Genomic DNA, 21,107 nt, shown 5'->3' on the forward strand with positions numbered 1-21,107 from the left:
AACCAAATATGGGGTTCTCTGCAATTTTGAGGTCAGAATTTGAGTATTATTGTTGACTGTAGGCTATTGAACTATGCCACTGGATACAATGTATATGACCTTTGGCTTAAATACTGACTGTTGCTATAAAACGAATTCTGTTTTAGAGTAAAGTGAGTCCTGATCCTGAGTAAATTGAACCCGACTTACTTTTCTCCCAAATTAAGTCCTGGTAAAAGAGCTCTTATTTTCACTCTTATACTGATCAATAGTGTGAACAAAACGCGTCTGTGCACTTAAAACAAAGGCATCATCTTAAAGACACTAAACTTAAATTACCAAATAATGTAATTGGTTAATTGATGGATAATTTTGTTCACAGTGGCGTAGCTGGGATTTTTTCCAGTGGGGCAAGCCTTTATGGTGCGGGGGCCCACATCCACCAAACAAATATTTTGCCGCCCTTCCTCAACAGCCCGAAAAGGTTGACCCAATTTTTTCCAGGTGGTTTGAAAAAGTGAAGAGCAAAAAAAAAAAAAAAGGAATACAAGGGTAACGCCCTAAAAGCAACTCATTTAGTTCCATTTTTTAACAAAATTTAAAAATTTTCAAATTATATCGTTGGCCTGTGGAACTCTCTTTCTCTTTGTTTTCCCCTTTTTTCCATCTCTCTCACTCCTTTATAATTTTGCCCTGCGCTGGGGGGGGGGGGGCCCAAATAGGGCGGGGCCCAAATATGCATTGCCAGGGGGTACTTGCCCCCCCCCCCACCCCCCAACAGCTACGCCACTGCTTGTTCAGCATATTTTGACACCTCATTCGAATTATGCGGCATTTTCCCTCAAGTTATACCAATTTGAATGGAAAAAAGAGAGGTATTTCAGAAGTGACACATGTTGGCTATTTCTTCCCCACAGAATTCAATTCCCACAGGCTTTTGTAGATCAACCTCTAACTTGCTGTGCTCATAGTCAGCATGTTTTGGACAATCTCCCCCAACTTCAGTATTTTCACACCCAGTTAGAAAAACACTGTATTCCATGTCTTATGTACAATAAAATCCTATTTACTGTTCACATTTTGCTCACCATTTTTAAGTATTACATCAGTCAAGTTAATATTTTGATAATGATGATGATGATGAATATATGATAATGGTGACGATGATGATGTTGTTGATGAAGATGATGACAATGATGCTGATGAAATTGTTGATGATCAGGTGTTGTGCGCCACAAATTTAATACAATCACAAATTTTCCTTGTCGGCCATGTATTGAACAGGATTATTTTGAAATTTTAAAATGTCTTAGAATATCACAAACCAAACAAGTATGTTAATATCAAATATGAATACAAATTAAAATCACTGGGGTTTGATAGGAGAGTCGCCATAACTGTTTTAAATACGCCCTGTTGGTTAGGCTCCAATCACTCAGTGTACAAATTGAATGGCGCATACAGGTGTTTACGACAGCTGCGAAATTCATTCCCACAGTATAGAACATATGGTACATTTCTACTGTATATGGTAAGTAGTATACACAATAGCTATACCCAATAGGCCCATATGATATACCACACTAGTTGTTGCAGGGATTTGAGACCATCCATGTTTTTATATTTATCTATAAAAATCCTGGTTCCTTGATCAGCATAGCCACTTTTGGATCAAGAAATCAGGTTTTGTAAATCAAGACGCCAGTCTCTGCACTGAGGAAACCAGTCTTCTCTTTTATTGGACAAAATAACATGCCAGACGAGTTATTCCTGTAACGCACACCACCTGATGATGATGGTATTATGATAATGATGACGACAAAGAAGATATGGAAAGTATGATGATGATGATGCTGATGACAATGTTGATGATGACGATCATGACAGCAGAGATATGATGATGTAATTATAGCTGCTGTTGATGAAATTTATGATGATATGATATGAAAGAAGATGATGATGCTGATAATGATCAATCCAAAATAATGAGCACTACAATCAAACAGAAGTTTACCTTCTGGATCCAAATTTGACAAAACTGCTGGGTTAGACAACAATCTGCATATCTGGAAAATATAACCATGTGAATGGATAATAATTTTGTCAAGAAATTTAATTAATTTAAACACAACTATAGTCTTTATTTGAAAACTTCAGAAAATATTTTGAGGTCTGTGCTATTTTAACCAAGAATAGTGTAAAAATTAAATGATTTTGGGGGCTAACTTCTGAAGGGCACATCCCCTCAACTTTTGAGGGGACCATCCTCCCTCATAAACTCCATGCATTGTGTAAGTTAGACCCACATTTTGAGGTGTGTTATTCAATATGGGGGTAAAAATGTGCACCAAATGGCTTCAACAATCAGACTTCGCTTTGAAAAAAAAAACCCATCTTCTGGTGGGGCATATCCCCTCAGACTCCCCAATCTGTCCTGCAAGCATTGAAAGAAATGATCGAGCAAGACATTTACAAAATTAACTGTGTGAGCACTTAGCCTGAGTGTATCATGCATATTCTTTGGCATTGTAGCTGCAAAACACCATGCTCCTATGGTTGTTGTCTTTGTTTAGCAAACTGTGGGAGGTGTGGATTTACCGGATGTAAACGTAATTAACAGCAAAAAGAATGAGAGTTGTAGCATTCTATAGCGAGCTTTGATCAAAGTGCAAAATGTGATTTCCTTGATTTTCCACTACTTTTCAATTTAGTGCTGGGAGTTACCGTTTAATTTTGTATCCGTTTAAACGGTCGGCATGTTTGGGCGTTTAAACGTGTACATTACCGAGTGGAAATTACATTTTGTGAACAAAATAGCTCCATCATTGGCATATACGAAAACTCCTCAAAAAAAGTTTGGAAATTTTCAAAACGGCTGTATATTAGAAATTTTTGAAATCTATTTCCATGTTGTTTCATATATCAGTGAAAACATTGTGAATGAAAATGCTTGGATGTGATTAACAGTTCTTCAGGTGAAGAACGCAAGTCAATTTCTCTTGCTGATCACTTCTTCGTAGTGGTCATTTGCAAGAGAGTTCTAATCAACCATGGTCCGGTTGTCAGATCTGGATATTAGGCTCGAGCTATTGGTCAGCTTGAGGCTAGCATAACTCCAGCGAAACAAGTTGCGGCAACTTTAGGGGTAATTCTCGCAGTATGATCTCCAAGCTCAAAGCTAAGTTTCGTCAGACCGGGGATGTCAATGTCAAGGGTAATATGATAATATTGATAACAGGAGAGACCAGACTGGTTGTAGTCAATGGAAATCTAAATGCAATCAAATATCGAGATGACAATGATTTGGCACATTTCGTTTGAGACCTCCTTGTCTTTCAAAGACAGTTACTCAACCATGGAATAAATTACGATTACAAGTTTGGTGTCATTGTATACAGAAAAGAACAATTGTATTGATATGAAACAATACGGAAATAGATTTCAAATATTTCTGATACTTAGCCGTTTTGGAAAGTTTCCAAACTTTTTTTGAGGAGTTTATTTAATTTAACAGCAGAATGTGACATGAAACAGGATCTAATTGTTTTGTTTTTAAGCCTTTCCTAATGTATAAGTAACATGCCACTTTTCCATTTTCCATTTTCAAAACATAATGTTTCTATATTAAGTTGTTTTGGCTAGATACAAACAAGCTAATTAATATATGGTATAATTTTTTCCTGATAGCAATTACAAATTGTATGATTGAAAATTGTGCACTCACCCACATGTTAATGCTCCTCTCCAATATTTAAGTGGTACATTCTCACACACCAGCACTCAGCTTTTGCCTAACATGTTAATCAAGATTGGTGGAATTTTCCCCAGCCATGTTAATAATCTACACAGACAACAGAAATACAAACAAATTGCATAAGCACAAGAAGAAAATTCACATCTAGACAACTTTAGGGTTGCAAACATGACTGAGTAAACAACCAAAATAAAACAAAAATGGCCTTGGGTTATCACACAAAATAACAGAATGAAGCCTAGCCTAGAGAGGTAACAATGACAATTTGGGTTACAAGCTCTGGCCTGTAGAAATGATGATGAATATTAGGGTTGCAAGTCTTGCGTAGGGTTATTGGTGAAAATTATGGTTAGCACTGATGAAAATTAGGCCTATGATTCAGTTAGGGCTAGGCCCGGGATATGGTTACAAAAATGTAGGTTTATGGCAGGGTCAGGGTTATAGACAGTATCAGAGGGGCATGGATTACTCAGCAGTCAAGTTAGCTCAATTGATAAGGCGTTCGACTATATGGTACGACTGCGGGTTCGAACCCTGGCAGTGCCTACACATGGAAAAATGAGTTAGCTTGAAATTCCCTGGACAGGAACTTACTGCTAATCGTTGTAACCTGTACGAAACTCGGGGAGCTGATCCTGGTTGCGAAGGTGATTTGTGGAATACTCTTGAAGCAGTAAAGTCCCTGATTTGTTGTTTAATGGTTTATGGAATGATGTGGAGCCGTAGTGGTCAGCGACAACCTGTAAAGTGTGCCGAGGCTTGTGGATCAACGTCTAGGCGTTGTGCCTGTGCGTAGGGCACTACTATATGCCAACAATATATAAGCTTACCAAAAATGGTGCAATTTTAAGTTTATCAACTAATTTTCATGCAGTGACAACTTGAAAATTATAGCAAATCACACAGCAGTCACTTTTTTAAATGTTCAAACCATCGGTGGATATGATTTTCTCCAATTTTCGAACAGGAAATTGTGAAGCCTTGCACGGCATAATGCGTCTATGCTTGTTGCAATGTCGCTACATCAGTTTCAATTGGCCACCATATAACCCAACTTCAGTACCCAATAGTCACAAATCACCAGGTTTATGAAGCTAAACAGGCAAGAAAACACCACCAAATTGATATGATAGACCAGGGGCTATTTTAACGTGTCTCACCGTCACGTTCGTGCAATGAGATAAAAGTGTTGATGAAGTAGAGAGCGTTTCAAAAATTTAAAAAATGACATTTTTACCTGAATGTGACCGTAAGAAATAAGGCTCTACCATTGTCTACTATTAAAGCATATCTACACGGATGGTTAATTGTCACTGCACGAATATTTTATCTCGTCACGTACGTGACGGTGAGGCACGTTAAAATAGCCCCTGTGATAGACATTAAAGTAAACTTGAAGCATTTGATCAAAGGCAGTTTGAAAATTGCAATAAAAATGCACCAATAAATGCTTCCCCATTGAAGTAAGTAGGCCCGAAGAAGAAACCCTGATAATCCACCCAAAAATCAGGAAAGAAGACATGAATTTGGCCTTAAAAGCCTCAAAATTGGCTGACAATATATAGGAATTCCTGATTAATCCTGAAAACATACATCTTTGAAAGGGTCCTTCTTTCTTGACCTGAGAGCTTCTTAGCACTTTGAAACTTACACTTTCTGAAAATTGAAGGTCAGCTGGTGGCAGCCAGTGCAGAGAAAGCAGAGTCAGTGGGATTTTGCAGAAAATTGCTGACTAGATCACCCTATGACCATACAGGTAAATGCCAGATCAAAAATAGCTTGTTGTTTCTGAAATACAAAACATTTTGAAAGCTTAGTAAAATCTTCATAACAAGTAAGATCCTTCTCATTTCTTCTTATAATCCAAGCCTAATACTGATTTTGATTGTTTTCTATTTAAAGTACTATGTGTATTTAGCTTTCAATTTTAGCTTTTAAAAATTGTATGTTTCTAACAGAAGATACAGGATATTGCATAAAAATGGTTCAAAGTTTTGACAAAACAACTTATTTTGAAAATCTGTAAAATTACTTATCGTTCAGCACAAACTTATTTGGAAAATGTTAAATGCAGGTATTTTTGTTGTGTCCTGTCGATTTCTAGTATTTATGATGTTATAAAGCAATCCTTTTATGGAATAAGTACATATCCTTGATTGACCTTATAGGCCTACTATTCTTTCTTAATTGGCAGCAGTTTTGAAGATAATTATTTAGGTGTGTGTGAGTTTCCTCATTTTAAATGCTGGCAGATATGCATTTGTCATAAAATTACAGAAATGTATTTGTTCACAGTATTTTGGCAAACTTAATTGCAGCTAGGTTTAAATGTGAAGATAAAATGTGCTGCAAGGTTTCCTCAAGGAAGTTATTTTTTTGTAATTATGACACATTGGGTAAAAAAATTGTGTTTAAACTGACATAAAAAGTACATTTTTAACATATCTGAACTCATATTGAAATGTTTCACTTAAACAGTATTCAATTGTAGGCTCTACATCTGTACCAAATTTAGTGTATTTCCTAATTCTGTTGGTCAGGCTGACGTCTCAAAGGGGAAATAGCCTTGTAAAACCAGTCTGCGCAAATGCGCACACTTGTGCAAAGAGGACGAAGGGGACAATGTTCCTGGATGTCCGACCGAGTGAATGTATGGTTTCTCCAATATATTGTACAATACGGCTAGACAATGGTGATAATTAAGCATCCACATGTTATGAGGCCTTTGTATTTAAGCTGCAGAATGGATTAATGGAAATGTAGCCAAAATATGCAAATTAGCTCATTAATATTCATAAATAAGTTGATCACTTTATTGCATTTAAACTGCACAATGGATTAATGAAAATCTAGGCAAAATATGCAAACAAGCTCATTAATATTTATAAATATGCAAATAACATCACACAAAAATATAGGCCTACAGCACATGAAGCCACCATATCCTATCATTATACCAAGTTTGATGTTCTCAAAATGTTTTTGAGATACCGGTACAGTACATTTTTATATACCATGTCCCACATGCATACATCACTATATGAAACAAATTTTTGGTGTTTTTTTACCATCCAGAGTTCAATTTTTGCAGATAAACGAGGCAAAAACTGGCAAAAACCTGTTTTGCATGTTTTTGCCAGTTTAATTCCTGGCAAAAACTCACAATTATAGTTACTCAAACATTAAAAAGTAGCACAAAACTTTTAATGAATCATTCAACATATTTTTTTGTCTCATCAAGTCCTTAAAATGAAAAAGTTTTGAATTTATTATATATGCCGCATTTCGGTTAAATGGACAAGAGCAATGAAAACTCATGCCTTTTATCCAGTACCAGTACAAATATCATATGACTGCATGGCGACGTCAGCAATTAAGCCTTTTGATTTCACACCACCAAACAAATCCCCATAGAGATATGTACTAAATTTGCCTTCAGAAAACATCACTTTTTCTTTGCAGCTGAGAGACTCGGTACTTAGCGACAGCTATGATGGTTGAAATTAGCCCTAGCCTGATCCCTCTGGCTGGGTAAAATTATATTGACCACCATTATCTTGTCACAAAAATCGTGCAATATTGTCAAAAGTGAACTCTAAAAAAATTGATGTTTTAATAAAAAAATGTCAAAATTATGCACAAAACATCTTATATTTTAAAACGGTAAGACTTTCACGCTTGTAAAAGCTGTTTCTGGTGCATGGTCTAAATATGCATCTTTTTGCACCAATAAATCTATAATGTCTGCTTTCAGTGCGCCAAAATTCAAAATAATTATAAAATCTTAGTGGCATTTTGACTGCAAATTTTTGTTTTGTTTACACCACATTTGCTGGCGTGAACAACATACCGAATGCGCCTAGTCTGCATTGAACATACGCGCAGAGATGCACCGCGTCATGCTACGCAAATCGCGCGCGTAATCCCAATATTTCGCATTCGCGCATTTCTGATATATATATTCATATTTCCCGTCAATTTACTATGCTGTCTTGAGCCATGTGACTTTTTAGAGTTGATAAGAGTGAAACAAATCAAGCAAAAATACGAGTAAATATTAGCAAGTTGTATCAGTTTCAAGTGAAAGAATACATCTTAGTGTTGATAAATCTCAAATTCGGGCGTGAACGAATGTGTCTTCCATTACCCCACTACACCCCTGGCCAATGCTGTGCCTATTTTTGCATTTTTTGTCAAATATTATAGTGCTCACAATTGATGACAAGTAAGGTATGTTTATTATAGGGGCAAGACTACAACTACTGTACTGAAAATTCAGCCACTCAAAGCAAGTACTTAGTGATTTATTGATCAAATATTGGTTTTCCCTCATTTTTGATTATAACTCCTAAACTGTTGTCTGTGCTGAAATAAAATTTCCAGTGCAGTAGTTGTTGTCCTTGCCCTTATAATATACATACCCAAATACTTGTCCCCAATGCACTATGATTTTTGATAAAAATGCAAAAATAGGCACAAAATTGGGCAGGGGTGTAGTACCCACTTAAAATCATTAAAACATACTTGATCTCTCCCATCTGTGGTATACTTGCAGGAATTAATATTACTAATTAATCATGATCATTAACAATCCAAATTTGGCTAAAATTATGTAAATTTCTGCTAATTTAAATGCTGAAATTGGGAATGCATGTTTTTTTTTCTGATTTGAAATTCAAGGAAGCACAACCATAATACTATTTGGTCTATTTGGTGGTGTGAAATCTGAAGACAGCAGCATGTGTCTGATGATTGTTTCCTATTTCAGACTATCTGTAAATTAACTTATTTTTAGCATAACTTGAGCAAGAAAGTTGGTTAAAATTTATTTTCAAGCAGAATCATTGTGTACCGGTACCTGATATCTGCTATCTACTGAAGATAGCATTGTGATTACCATGACACCATATCCCACATTAGAACAGGCAGCAGTCGATCCACTCCCAACAACCACAATGACATTCTGGATGATCCTCTTTGTGTTTCTCTACCTTCTGCTCCACTAGCCACTACAAATTGTCAAGGTTCATCATCAATCCAAGGTCTATAGTCACGCATGTATATACATGCATGCAAACAAACAAACATAAAAACAAACAAACATGAAATTAAAAGCTTAGGATTTCCTGAATTTACAGTCAAGAGTGCCAGGCAGCTAGACAGACACGCAGAAGCAGTTAAAACATGACCAACGCATGAGTTATAAATGTTGAATTACATGGGTCTTAGGTGAAATCTTAAGCTTATAACCTAGTACATGTACAAGGTAAGCTTACCTAATCTTGGCGTTCATTTCATGATCTCCAGCGCACGAGTTCACAATGAGTTCATGATGCTTTCTGCGCACTGTCGGTAATGACATTGCATTGATGCATACATTATGATTGTAAACAAAACGTGCACACATGGGTGTAAATCCATCTATGAAATTTAAACACGCACAAACTCTCCCATTATGGGTCAGAACTCACCTTAGCATTTACAGAACTCACCTTAGCATTTAATACTAGTAAATGGTGCCTTTTCTGCAATTTTAGCTTTCTACATAACTCATAATCAAAAGTGTCTCACAATGAATACAAACATCGATTCTGCAATAATGGTTTGAAGGAACAAGCTTTCAAATGGGACCAATTAATTCATTACTGTGTGACAAAGTAGCATAACTTTTTGAACGCCCCTCATACATATTAACTGAACCTGGAACCTTTGAATCACCGGACCGATGCCCTACCAACAGAGCTATTGTTTGTTTACCCAGGTTGGTCCGTGAGGAACACATATGCTAATCCATGGAAAACCATGGACCGCTCCAAGCTCATACAAATGCACAAGCCTGAATAGCCAGTGTAGGCTAATATATGCATGCTGGCCTGATAGCTTTGATAAACAAAAAGCAAGAAATGGAAGAAAATAGCTAGGAAAGAGAGAAAAGAGAAAGGCCACTCCCAAACACAATTGTACAATTTTACTCTTAGCCCTTACTTCGTGAGAAAGGAAACTGGAATTCCAATCTCAGGCCCCGATGCAAAGGCTGTGAGTCAGATGGAGAAGAGCAGTGATGATATTATCTTTATTAGTATATAGGGCTTCGATTTAATACCTGCAAACTCAGTGTACCGTACTATAATATAAGGGGCTGTGCAATAATTATGAGCCCTGATGGCTTATATGGGGGAGGGTAAAATTGATAATCAATAATGATTACATGGTCATTTTTTTAGAAATCTTAATTAAAGCTTAACCACCTTGTACATGTACAGGGTAAGCTTACCTGATCTTGGCGTTCATTTCATGATCTCCAGCGCACAAGTTCACGATAAGTTCATGATGCTTTCTGCGCACTGTCGGTCACGACATTGCATTGATATCCATATCATGCACATTATGATTGTAAACAAAACGTGCACACATTAAACATGCACAAAATCTCCCATTATGGGTCAGAACTCGACACCTTACCATTGGTACATTACCAGTAAATGGTGCCTTTTCTGCAATTTTAGCTAGTAAACTACATAAATCATAATCAAAAGTGTCTCACAATGAATGCAAATGCTTATAAATCAAAACTTTATTCAGCACAGGGCTCAATCAAAGTTTGCTCCAGCTAGACTCATACACACAGGCCAATGCAGATTTCACACCACCAAATAAATCCCCATATAGAGATATGTACTAAATTTGCCTTTAGAAAACATCATTTATTCTTTGCAGGAGCGACTCGGTTCTTAGCGACAGCTATGACGGTTGAAATAAGCCAGCCTGATCATTATTTTTTATGACTGTACCGGTACCTCGAAGCCTATGATGTCTGGAAATTACCTAATTTACAGGCAAAATCGTGCCAGGGTTTCTGTAAAGAAAAGGCTGCTTAAAATCATTTTATACTTCATCTCTCCCATCTGTGGTATATACTAGCAGGAATTAATAATTAATCATGATCAATCCAAATTTGGCTAAAAGTATGCACATTTCTGCTCATTTTAATGCTTAAATTGGGAATTAATGCATGGGTTTTTCTGATAATTGAAATTCAAGGGCTCACAACCATATATTACTATTTGGTGTTCTGAAATCTTTTGGACCTTGATGATCTTCAAGGACGCTCATGCCATCCTTGAACTCGAAGGACTATTTCGTTGCTGTTGAATACCACCGACTTTATCACCATTTACAGCAACTGCACATTAAATTGAATTTCATTTGAATTTTCACCTCCGTAGGGAGCAAATTAAATTATGATGACCATTTTGGTAGAATTCAAGGAGATAGGCTTCTTCTGCAGGGTGTCCTAACCATATACAGTGATGCAAACATCGAATACTGCTGCAATAATGGTTTGAAGGAACAAGCTTTCAAAAATGAGACCAATTCATTACTGTGCGACAAAGTAGCATACCTTGTTCTACAAACTTGACCGCCCCTCATACATAACTGAACCTGGGACCTTTGAATCACCGGACCGATGCCCTACCAACTGAGCTATTGAGTCGGATGGAGAAGAGCAGTGATGATATCATCTTTATTATTATACGGCTTCAATTCAATAACTGCCCACTATCATATGGAATATATATGCTTTGAATTGAAATAAAATAATATTGTAAATTCACAGCTTAAACTTCATTTTGCAGTTCTTGGGGTGTGCGGTTCTCGACACAAAGTGTCAGCCTCAATGCTTCCACCATGAGCTAGGGGTAAAAATCATATATAGGGGAGACCTGGGCGAGTCCGCCCTATTTTTTTCAATCTCGCCTAGAGAGGACAATTCTCATATTAGAAGGGGCGGATCCAGAAATTTTCAATAGAGGGGGCGCCGAGCCGCCGCCACCGCGGCTCGGCGCCCCACACAAAGTCAGACGCCGCTCTGCAAAAATACACAGAGTCAGGCGCCAATCTGCAAAAAATAGAGGGGGCGCGCCCCCCTCTAAATCTGCCCCTGGCTATAGTTTTTACATTTTTAAGCTGTATATGTACTATAGCTAAATACTACCACATTTGTAAGGACATTGAGCTTTCATAAACAGTGGTATGTGTAATACTGATACCACTTAACTTTAACTAGAGCGGTTACCGCCCCATAGCTGAACCATGGGGCTTTGGCAGTATATTGTGGTACATGTATACCCCTTTATGACCCCTTAATGACCTCAAATGAATTTTAAAATATTTTTAACATGTTTAGAGTGTCATAAGGATCATTGCATTTAAATATCAGCTCAATTGGAGCATTTTTGAAACCTTGACCTTTGAACCCTTTATGACCCCTTAATGACCTTTTAAAAATGAATTTTAAAATATTTTAAACATGTTTAGAATGTCATGTCATAAGGATCATTGCATTTAAATTTCAGTTCAATTGGACCATTTTGAAAACTTGTCCTTTGACCCCTTTATTGACCCCTAATGACCTTAAATGAATTTGAAACTATTTTAAACATGTTTAGAATGTCATAAAGATCATTGCATTTAAATATCAGCTCAATTGGAGCATTTTTTTTTTTTTTTTTTTTGACCACTTTATGACCCCCTAACCCTAACCGCCTAAGGGCTTTTTGGCGACGGGAAGGGAAAGAAGGAAAGAATAAAGAGAGTAAAGAGAGAAAAGAAGGAAAGCTCTGGGTGGGATTCGAACCCGAGACCCCTCGCATGCCAAGCACTCGGTCGGCGACACTTTGCCACGGGTCTTGGGCTTCGCTGGCCAGCGAAACCGTGCCTATATGTCACTTAGGGCAATTGCGTCATCACACCACGTGGGATGCATGCACGAACAGCGCATATATCAAGTAGTATTTTGTAGCATTCAGGAGGGTTAGGGTTAAGGAAGCCTATACTGAGTTTCGATAGTGGTAACCTAACCCTAACCGCCTAAGGGCTTTTTGAGCGACGGGAAGGGAAAGAAGGAAAGAATAAAGAGAGAAAAGAAGGAAAGAAGTTGTTTGCTCTAGGTGGGATTCGAACCCGAGACCTCACATGCCAAGCACTCGGTCGGCGACACTTTGCCACGGGTCTTGGGCTTCGCTGGCCAGCGAAACCGTGCCTATATGTCACTTAGGGCGATTGCGTCATCACACCACGTGGGATGCATGCACGAACAGCGCATATATCAAGTAGTATTTTGTAGCATTCAGGAGGGTTAGGGTTAATGGCCTTAAATGAATATTAAAATGTTTTAAACATTATATTTAGAATGTCATGAGGATCATTGCATATAAATTTCAGCTCAATTGGAGCATTTTCGGTTAAAATGACCCCTGTGACCCCTTGGATGACCTCTGATGTTAGGAAATATTTATTATATTCTTTACTCCTTCCTCTTTCATTTGACACCACTTGGGGGGTTCATACCTTCGTGGCATTTAAAAATATGTCCATTTCAGACCAAATGGTTGGTAAGGAAGTATTAAGTAAGTAAGCAAGGAAGTAACATACACTATAGTAATATAGGTTGATACCATTTCATGGTTCAGCAACAATATGCTTGCATGTAGTTTTACTCTTCTTAAGGTATTATTATATTTTGCATAATACGCCGATAGCGAGATCAATAAATTCAGGTATCATGCGAAAGTACCCGTCCAATTTTATTATTATGTCTTCAGAATCTTTTTTTGTCCAAAACATTTTTAGTAAAAAAACATGAGTTTTACTTTAGTAGAAAACACTCTTTTGGTAAAAAACATGACATTGCTTAAAATTTGATTTCTGCTCAAAGTGTGATTTTTGGTAAATAATGTGATTTTTGGTAAAAATGTGATTTTTGGTCAAAATGTGATATTTGGTCAAAATGTGATTTTTGGTCAAAAATGTGATTTTTGGTCAAAAATGTGTTTTTTGGTCAAAAATGAGTTTTTGGTTAAAAAGTAATTTTTGTTCATACTACGGCAAAAAAATCACACCAAAAGAGACATACATGGTGACTTTTGTATAAACTAGATGAAATATGAACTCTATGAAGAGGTTACAGACCGATACACAAATTTATCGGACAGCCGATACACAGATTTATCAGACAGCCAGGTTATGTACAAAGTATAGGATGCAAGAGATTCTGAAGACATAATGAAGTTGATAGGTCCTTGCACTAAACTGCAGAGTATATTATTGACAAATTTATAGGCAGAATATGCAAATAAGTTTGTCATTATCGCAAATAACAAGTCAAGAAAAACATGCTTTACACATTGTATGCGGAAGTGAAGACAAGATGGTGACTTTGGACGAAATGCAAACTCAGTATACTCAGTAAATCATCCAAATGACATGGAAAATATGTGAAATTTTTCAATCAATCATGAAATATTAATGGAATCGATGCATGCCAAAAAAAACTTGAGTAGATCCGTATAGTTAAATAGTTAGTACGGTACCAGGGGGTATTAAATTATTATGTAAGCTTTCTTCGATCTACATCACCAATTAATTCACATACTTCACGAGTATTATTGCCTATGTGAGAAAATGTTTACTTGCTCAGTCCATGGTGATTGGACGCGCGCAAACATAGCCTACATTGCTCGCACGTTGCATAAATAGCTCGCGAGTATGCATGCGTATATCTTATAAACATCTCAAAAAAAGTAACTACCCCCTAAATAATGGCCATTTACACATGCAATTTACTGCAACTTTCAAATCTTGGGTTTATAATACATTGATTTAAATGTACGCTGTGACATCAATATTTAGTCAATTTCTACAAATGAGGTGTCAAAATGTGCAGAAATAAATGCTGCTTTCAACACATTTTACAGATTTGTAATACAATCACCCATTTTGAATATAAATGGTCTTTATTTAAGGATGATTAGAGATTTTTGAGATGTTTATCTGTTCTAGCAGGGCTTGCATTGTTTAGGAACGGAAAGCCGGGTGTAGATGTTGTTTATCCATCCCGCCCATATCCAACACTTCAATTCCGTGGTCCAAGCTGTGCGCCAAGCGTAGACGAGCGTACACACAAAAGAAATAAACAAGCCGATTGAACCATTGGTCGTCGGCCCGGTGCGTAGTAGGCGACCTTGTCACGTCTACGCGATCACAATTCACCAGCGCGTACCCGGACCACGGAATGCGGAAGTAATAAAAATTAACTTTAGACGAGCTAGAACAACTGGTAACCAGCGCCAGTGGCACTGTGCAGTACCGGTCTGCTTTTCAATTGCATGGTGCACACATGTATGCACAGGTTACATGTATAAGTAATTTACGTGTAAAATGCCTATACGGTGATCCACCCAAAAAAAAAAAAAAGAATCATCGTATAGATCCCTGTACTACTATACTATACTATGCAATAACATGAAACTACGCTGCATGGACATACATGGTAATGCAGATGTGTTTAGGACTATGCCAGACTAGTAGTCTACATGTATGCCACTGGTAATGGTATGAACATGATGAACGTATTTTGGTGATTATGATTTAACATATTTATAATTACATTTTTGCAACTATCTCATTTTTTTTCAATCTTAAACCCATTTTCTGCTTATATTTATGGGTCAAAATGTTATACTGTAGCGTTTTGTAGGACAAAATTCCGAAACATAACGATGAAAATGGTTCCGAATTTTGACCCACGTACGTACTACTGCCTGCACTGACTGGCATGATGACCACGAATTATGATCGACGAAACATTCTGTTTCCATACAATTGTAGGGTATTATATGGAGTACGCCAAAAGAAAAAAACCCGACACATCTTGGCCGGGGTTTACATTGACACTTACCTTTTCATAAAATCATGAAATGTCATGACTAAATCATGAAATTATAGCTCCTATCATCGCATCATAAACAGCACCAGCAGTGCAGTCACATACTCACAATGCACATGATGTTTTGATTTTCGGTGGCTCCCAATATTCATCGAAAACGCTCCCTAACGTGTGTGGAACCGCTACAAACATGGTACAGTGTAAATGTATGCTAGTATCCCTTGTTCATCGATTACTACAATACCATGTGAGACTACAATATATTTTAACACAATGGGCAATGCATACTATCTTTTTCTCGTATCCATTGGTTAACATGTACTAATATGAGAATAGGCTGATCCTATAGATTTTATTTAGATTTATAGCAGAATCATATTATTGTCATCATTAATGAAATAATTGATGACTAATGAAATGCATAATTTTATGAATTATTTGGACTGTATAAAAAATATCTTACACTTCTTGACCATACATCTCAGCCCCCACTGAGTAACTTGGTGCTCATCCATAGGGCTAGGGTGTCTGTAATTTGTATGTGCTCACTAATCACTGCACATTTGTCTGGGACATTTGTCCAATTTTGAAAGGATGTTTACAATTAATATCACATAACCAAATATTTCTGAAAAGATGACTTTCTGTTAGTATCTATATAATAATACGGACCTGTCTGTGTGTGTGTATCTGTGTGTGGGTGCAGCTTGACCCCATACAGAACAAGTTTGTATTGGTTAATGTTCAAGGTCTCCCAAGGATAACCTTGGGGTCATATGAGGTCAAATTAGCAAAAACTGTCGTATGGGCATGAAACTTGGTGGGTGCAGTAAACATTTAGAGCCAAATTTTTGACGGTCATTTTGGGGTCATCTGGGGTCACTCAGGGGTCATCTGAGGTCAAATAACTTAAAACTGTCGTATGGGCTTGAAACTTGGTGGGTACAGTAAACATTTAGAGCCAAATTTTCTTGAAGGTCATTTTGGGGTCATTCAGGGTCACCCAGGGGTCATCTGAGGTCAAATAACTTTAAACTGTTGCATGGGCATAAAACTTGGTGGGTACAGTCAAATTTTTGGAAGGTCATTTCGGGGTCACCAGGGGTCATTTGAGGTCAATTAAGTAAAAACTGTCAAATGGGCATGAAATTTGGTGGGTAGTCACCATTTCGAGCCCAATTTTGGGAATGTCATTTAAGGGTCACCAGGGGTCATATGAGGTCAAATAAGTACAAATTGTCGGATGGGCATGATACTTGGTGGGTATGTACAGTCAGGTAATCGTGCCCAGCCGAGATCCGCCAAATACGGGTAACCGCCTAGTTATTAATATTATTATTATTATTATTATTATTATTATTATTATTATTATTATTATGACAATGATGATAACGATGATGATGATATTATTTTTCTATAATGTATTTGAATACGTTGCCCTTCATTTACATTTTTGGATCTGAGCTTCACACAAGTGCTGTTGGTTGGTTGAGTCTTTGAAAAGTGGGATTGTATAAGGGGTGTGTGGTGTAGTGTAGTGTAGTGTAAATGCCGTAAAAGTATGCGGAGACTTTTAAATTGTCTTTTTTTCAGCAAATTTGTATTGTAAATTTTAAAATTAGAAACAAAATATAAAATGTTGCCCCATTTTTTTGGATATGTTCTATTTGATGACCCATTTTTAAAAAATGTTATGCCAAATGACTCTCTTCTTTCAAACAATTTTATACCTATTTACCCGTTTTTATTTTTTTACTCGGGTCTTATTTTTGTTGGACTCGGACTTGGCTCGGACTCGGCACACCGGACTTGGACTCGAGTCCGAACTCGGACACAAAAGGACTCGGACTTGGCTTGGACTCGGATACAACTGGACTCGGCTCGGCTCGGACTCGGATGAGCTGGACTCGGGTACATGTCTGGTATATACATTATTATATGAAGCTTGCCATATCTGAGTGCCGCACCCACCCTATATTAGATTAGTGACCTACTTTTTCCACATGCAGTGTTGCAGAAAACATTCGTGCTGGTATACGCAAAACCCTACAAAGTGGTAGTTTACGTCGAGTTTTGTAATTTACTTGATTTTGATATTTAGGGAATACGATAAAGTCATCATAGGCAGTAATGTGTTTGTATTAAAGGAAATAACAAAAATAATTGTTTAAGTAATAGAAATACTTGGCTGCCCAGATATGATGTGGTTCTAAAATTATAATGAAGATAAAGGAAAATCTATGTTTGGGCTTTGTCAGAAAGATAAAACATTAAACAACATTTTCACCAGAGATTTGTCCGTATTCGATACATCAAATATCGGTCTAAGCTCGACCTTCTAAAAAAACAATGATTACAAGATCATTCCCGTTGGTTAATTTTCTTGTATAGCTTGGACATCACGGGAAGCTTGTGGAACCTGCTCTGCATTATGTTCTGACGGTGAACAATCTTGCACCGGAACCTGTCTTTCTTGTGATGACCAATCAACTGCCTGTATTAGTGCAAAAAGTGACATACATACACATGGATGTCCAGATACTATAATAATTTAATTTTAACTTTGACAATACAGCAAAGTGTGCTTAATGCAGCCAATGCGCATGAGATATTTATATTCCATGGGACCAGAGGAACAACATGTGATAGTTTAGAACTTGATTAAAGCATTTCAATAATATTTAAATCCTTTGTGTGACGTTTGACCGTAATGACTCCCAGTGGAATCTGAAACTTAATACTATAATCTACTATAAGTACGCAACTTCACGTCACGTTTATACTGGATCGTCAGTGGTCTCTGACTCAACTCTCCTTCACTACACTGGAGTGGGGGAGTTAGGCAAAGTAGATGAATTGTCATCAATAGTAGTGTTTTAATTTGAATTTTCGAGTCATGTTTCAAAATTCATTCTACCATGTTCCACCCATCTGAATCGCAGCTTTTTTTATTTATTTTTTTTATTCTTTCTCTTTTCCCTCACAATCTAAATCTGAATTCGCCAATTTGCGTCGTAACTCGTCCCCTACGAATGAGAAACAAAATGAGAGATGGTACTATAACCATGCGATAACCGCGAAATCCGGGCGCGAAATTAAAAAGAGAAAATCATTTATCACTCGAATTTCACGGTTATAGCCCCATCATATTTTTTTTCTCTCATTAGCAGGGGCCGACTCAAACACGGAGAGGGCACTCTACATATAAAGATGACGGTACCAGCCAATAGGTCTCCTGTTTGGTTTGAAACCAGATTATACACAATGACCCTCTTTTAAGGTTATTAATTATTTTAAACTGTTGTGATTTGGTAGTTCACAGCATCTTACGAATAGTAGTGAGCTATAGCAAAAACTGCAAAACAACAATTCATAGTGAGCGTATACGCCGTAGAAGTGACGTCATAATCAGATTAACTACCATAGCAATAGATGAATACAATTTTTGCATATACAGCGCTGCACTACGGCAGGTTGCACCCATTACCTGTCTTCAATCATATAGATAATAGATAGATAATAATAGATACCGCTCTTTTCAAATCTTACAGGTGCAATCTATGGTTCAATGCATCGGTACCGCATGAACGTTGTAGTGTGGGGCGATATACCCAAAATTGTTATCATCTATTGCTATGGTAGTTAATCCGATTAACTACGTCACTTCTCCGGCATATAGAAGAAGTAAAATATCACATATATACTTTTATAGGTACTGCGGTACTTGAGTTACGTTGTAAAGAGGGCTGAAACAACAACACTTTTTAAAAACGTACACAACTCATTAACAACAATACATTAAGCAAGTTTGCAAAGTATACGATTTGTAGAATGAACGTTTGCAAAACATCAAGGTGTTAATTTTTAATAATATATTGATCTAGACAATGACAATCTATTTTTTAGGTTGCTTCAACCAACAATACGTCGTCTACCCTTAAAGTCATACCCGATTGCCCTTTTTTAAAGATTCCACACCCCAATGGCCCCCTATTGTTTGTTGTTGTATTTTTTTTTTTTTTTTTTTTTTTAAAGAAACGAAAAATATCAGGCTGCAAGGTAGTCGAACCCATGTTGAAGAATGATACGATCATCTGTGTGCAGCATTTACATTCCTTGTATACAGACCCCATCATATGTTGACGTGTTTGTGTGGGCGGGTAGCGTACTACTTTTATCCTTTATAACATTAACGTATCACTCTTGCATGTGCAAACTGGTTGTCATTATAATAAATTTAGTATAGAGACGTACATTAAGAATCATTATTTTCTAAATTAAATCTAATACTGGAACTAAAATTTGCAACTCACTTTGTTACGTTGCGTCCGACTTCGTCAAGCATCTGATTGATTGATTGATTATGTTGTGATGACGTCAGGTGTTGTGACGTCAGGAGGCGATGAATGTCTCGTAACGCCGGGTCCTATGCGTGTGACAACTGAAAGCGGAGCCCCCTTTCTTGTTGATGGCGGGCTCCGTGCCTCGAACCATCTCTCCTCTCTATCAAGGATGACTGCTTCTTCAGGATTAAAGAAGTAGTTAAGTAAGGTTTGACGATTGATTCTATGGACCATTTAGAAAAAAAATTGCCCCCGTGTCCCTCGCGAAAATCCCGGCATTTTTCGCTACAGGCCAAAATCCAAAATTGCCGCCGCCACCATTTTGAAAAATTAAGTTTTGAACCAGAGTAACAAAAGAAATCTGTTGGGCTGTGAATGTGGTCCAGGAAGGTGTTCCATGTCAGTGCATTTTGCTGTTGTGTCAGTTGGACAACTGCTTGGTTACTGACATTTGTTTAGAGTAGAGTATTGAAGTAGCATTTTTATAGACAGGATTTTAAGATATGACCTTGTGAAAAAAAAAATTTTAGGCCAGTTTACATGCTCTATATTCCATGCTTGAGTGGTCATAACTTGAAGCACAATTAATTATAATATCACACTTATGTAAAATAAAATTGGAATGATCGAAACATTTATGCTTGAATGAAATTTAGTGCCAATCCACGCAAACAAGGCCTTCTGACCCCTGAACACAGCAACATGATTGCCCCCTCATGTTTTTCAAGAATTCTTGCTTCAAGTTACATGAATATCCTCAAATTACTTTATTGGGATCGGGGGAAATGCGCGTGAAGTCTGTAAAAATTTGCAATTTTAGTGATAAAATGGCCGAGCAAAATTAAGACAAGTGTGGCCGAAGACTAAGGCAAAGGATGATGCACATTACAACTTTCTCTTCCTTTTATAATTTGATGGAAAACAAATGGTACAAAAAAACAGCTCTACAAATATAGGTGTCGGGGACCAAATGACCAATTTTCGTCAGGGGTTGACAGCCCGCTCTCCACTACAGTCTATTATCTTTAGCAACTCGTTTAGAAATGATAAATAAAATGGTTATTATTATGTGTATGGGCACTGTACATATCTTGCGTACGCCCGCTAGTATCCTTTCAACTATCTTCCGTGCTATTCTTATTTCAAGTTCTCGCTATCTCATAACCTACCAATTTTGCAAAGTAAGCCCGTTTTATGGTTGTAACGCTGTACGCATGCGTTGGTGTTCATAGCAACGGAGCATTGTTGCTAAAAGCGTCGTTTTGGTCGCACTTAGACTATACGTCACTTCAGAACCAAACCT

The 21,107-nt window shown here is 37.2% G+C and overlaps 1 long non-coding RNA gene across 2 annotated transcripts; it reads right to left on the reverse strand.

Annotated features, from left to right (window-relative positions):
* Window positions 1-1,983: 1,983 nt before the first annotated feature.
* Window positions 1,984-15,562, reverse strand: LOC140168903 (uncharacterized). 2 transcript variants are annotated; one of them, XR_011861276.1, is made up of 5 exons: window positions 15,474-15,562; window positions 8,592-8,777; window positions 5,385-5,521; window positions 3,704-3,820; window positions 1,984-2,045 (listed from the first exon to the last, which is right to left on the reverse strand). It is a non-coding gene; the product is annotated as an uncharacterized lncRNA (long non-coding RNA). The 2 variants fall into 2 exon arrangements; XR_011861277.1 differs by lacking the exon at window positions 15,474-15,562 and adding an exon at window positions 9,226-9,317.
* Between the last annotated feature and the right edge of the window lie 5,545 nt (window positions 15,563-21,107).

Source organism: Amphiura filiformis, chromosome 14 (genome assembly GCF_039555335.1).
Source record: "Amphiura filiformis chromosome 14, Afil_fr2py, whole genome shotgun sequence".
Taxonomy (NCBI): Eukaryota; Metazoa; Echinodermata; class Ophiuroidea; order Amphilepidida; family Amphiuridae; genus Amphiura; species Amphiura filiformis.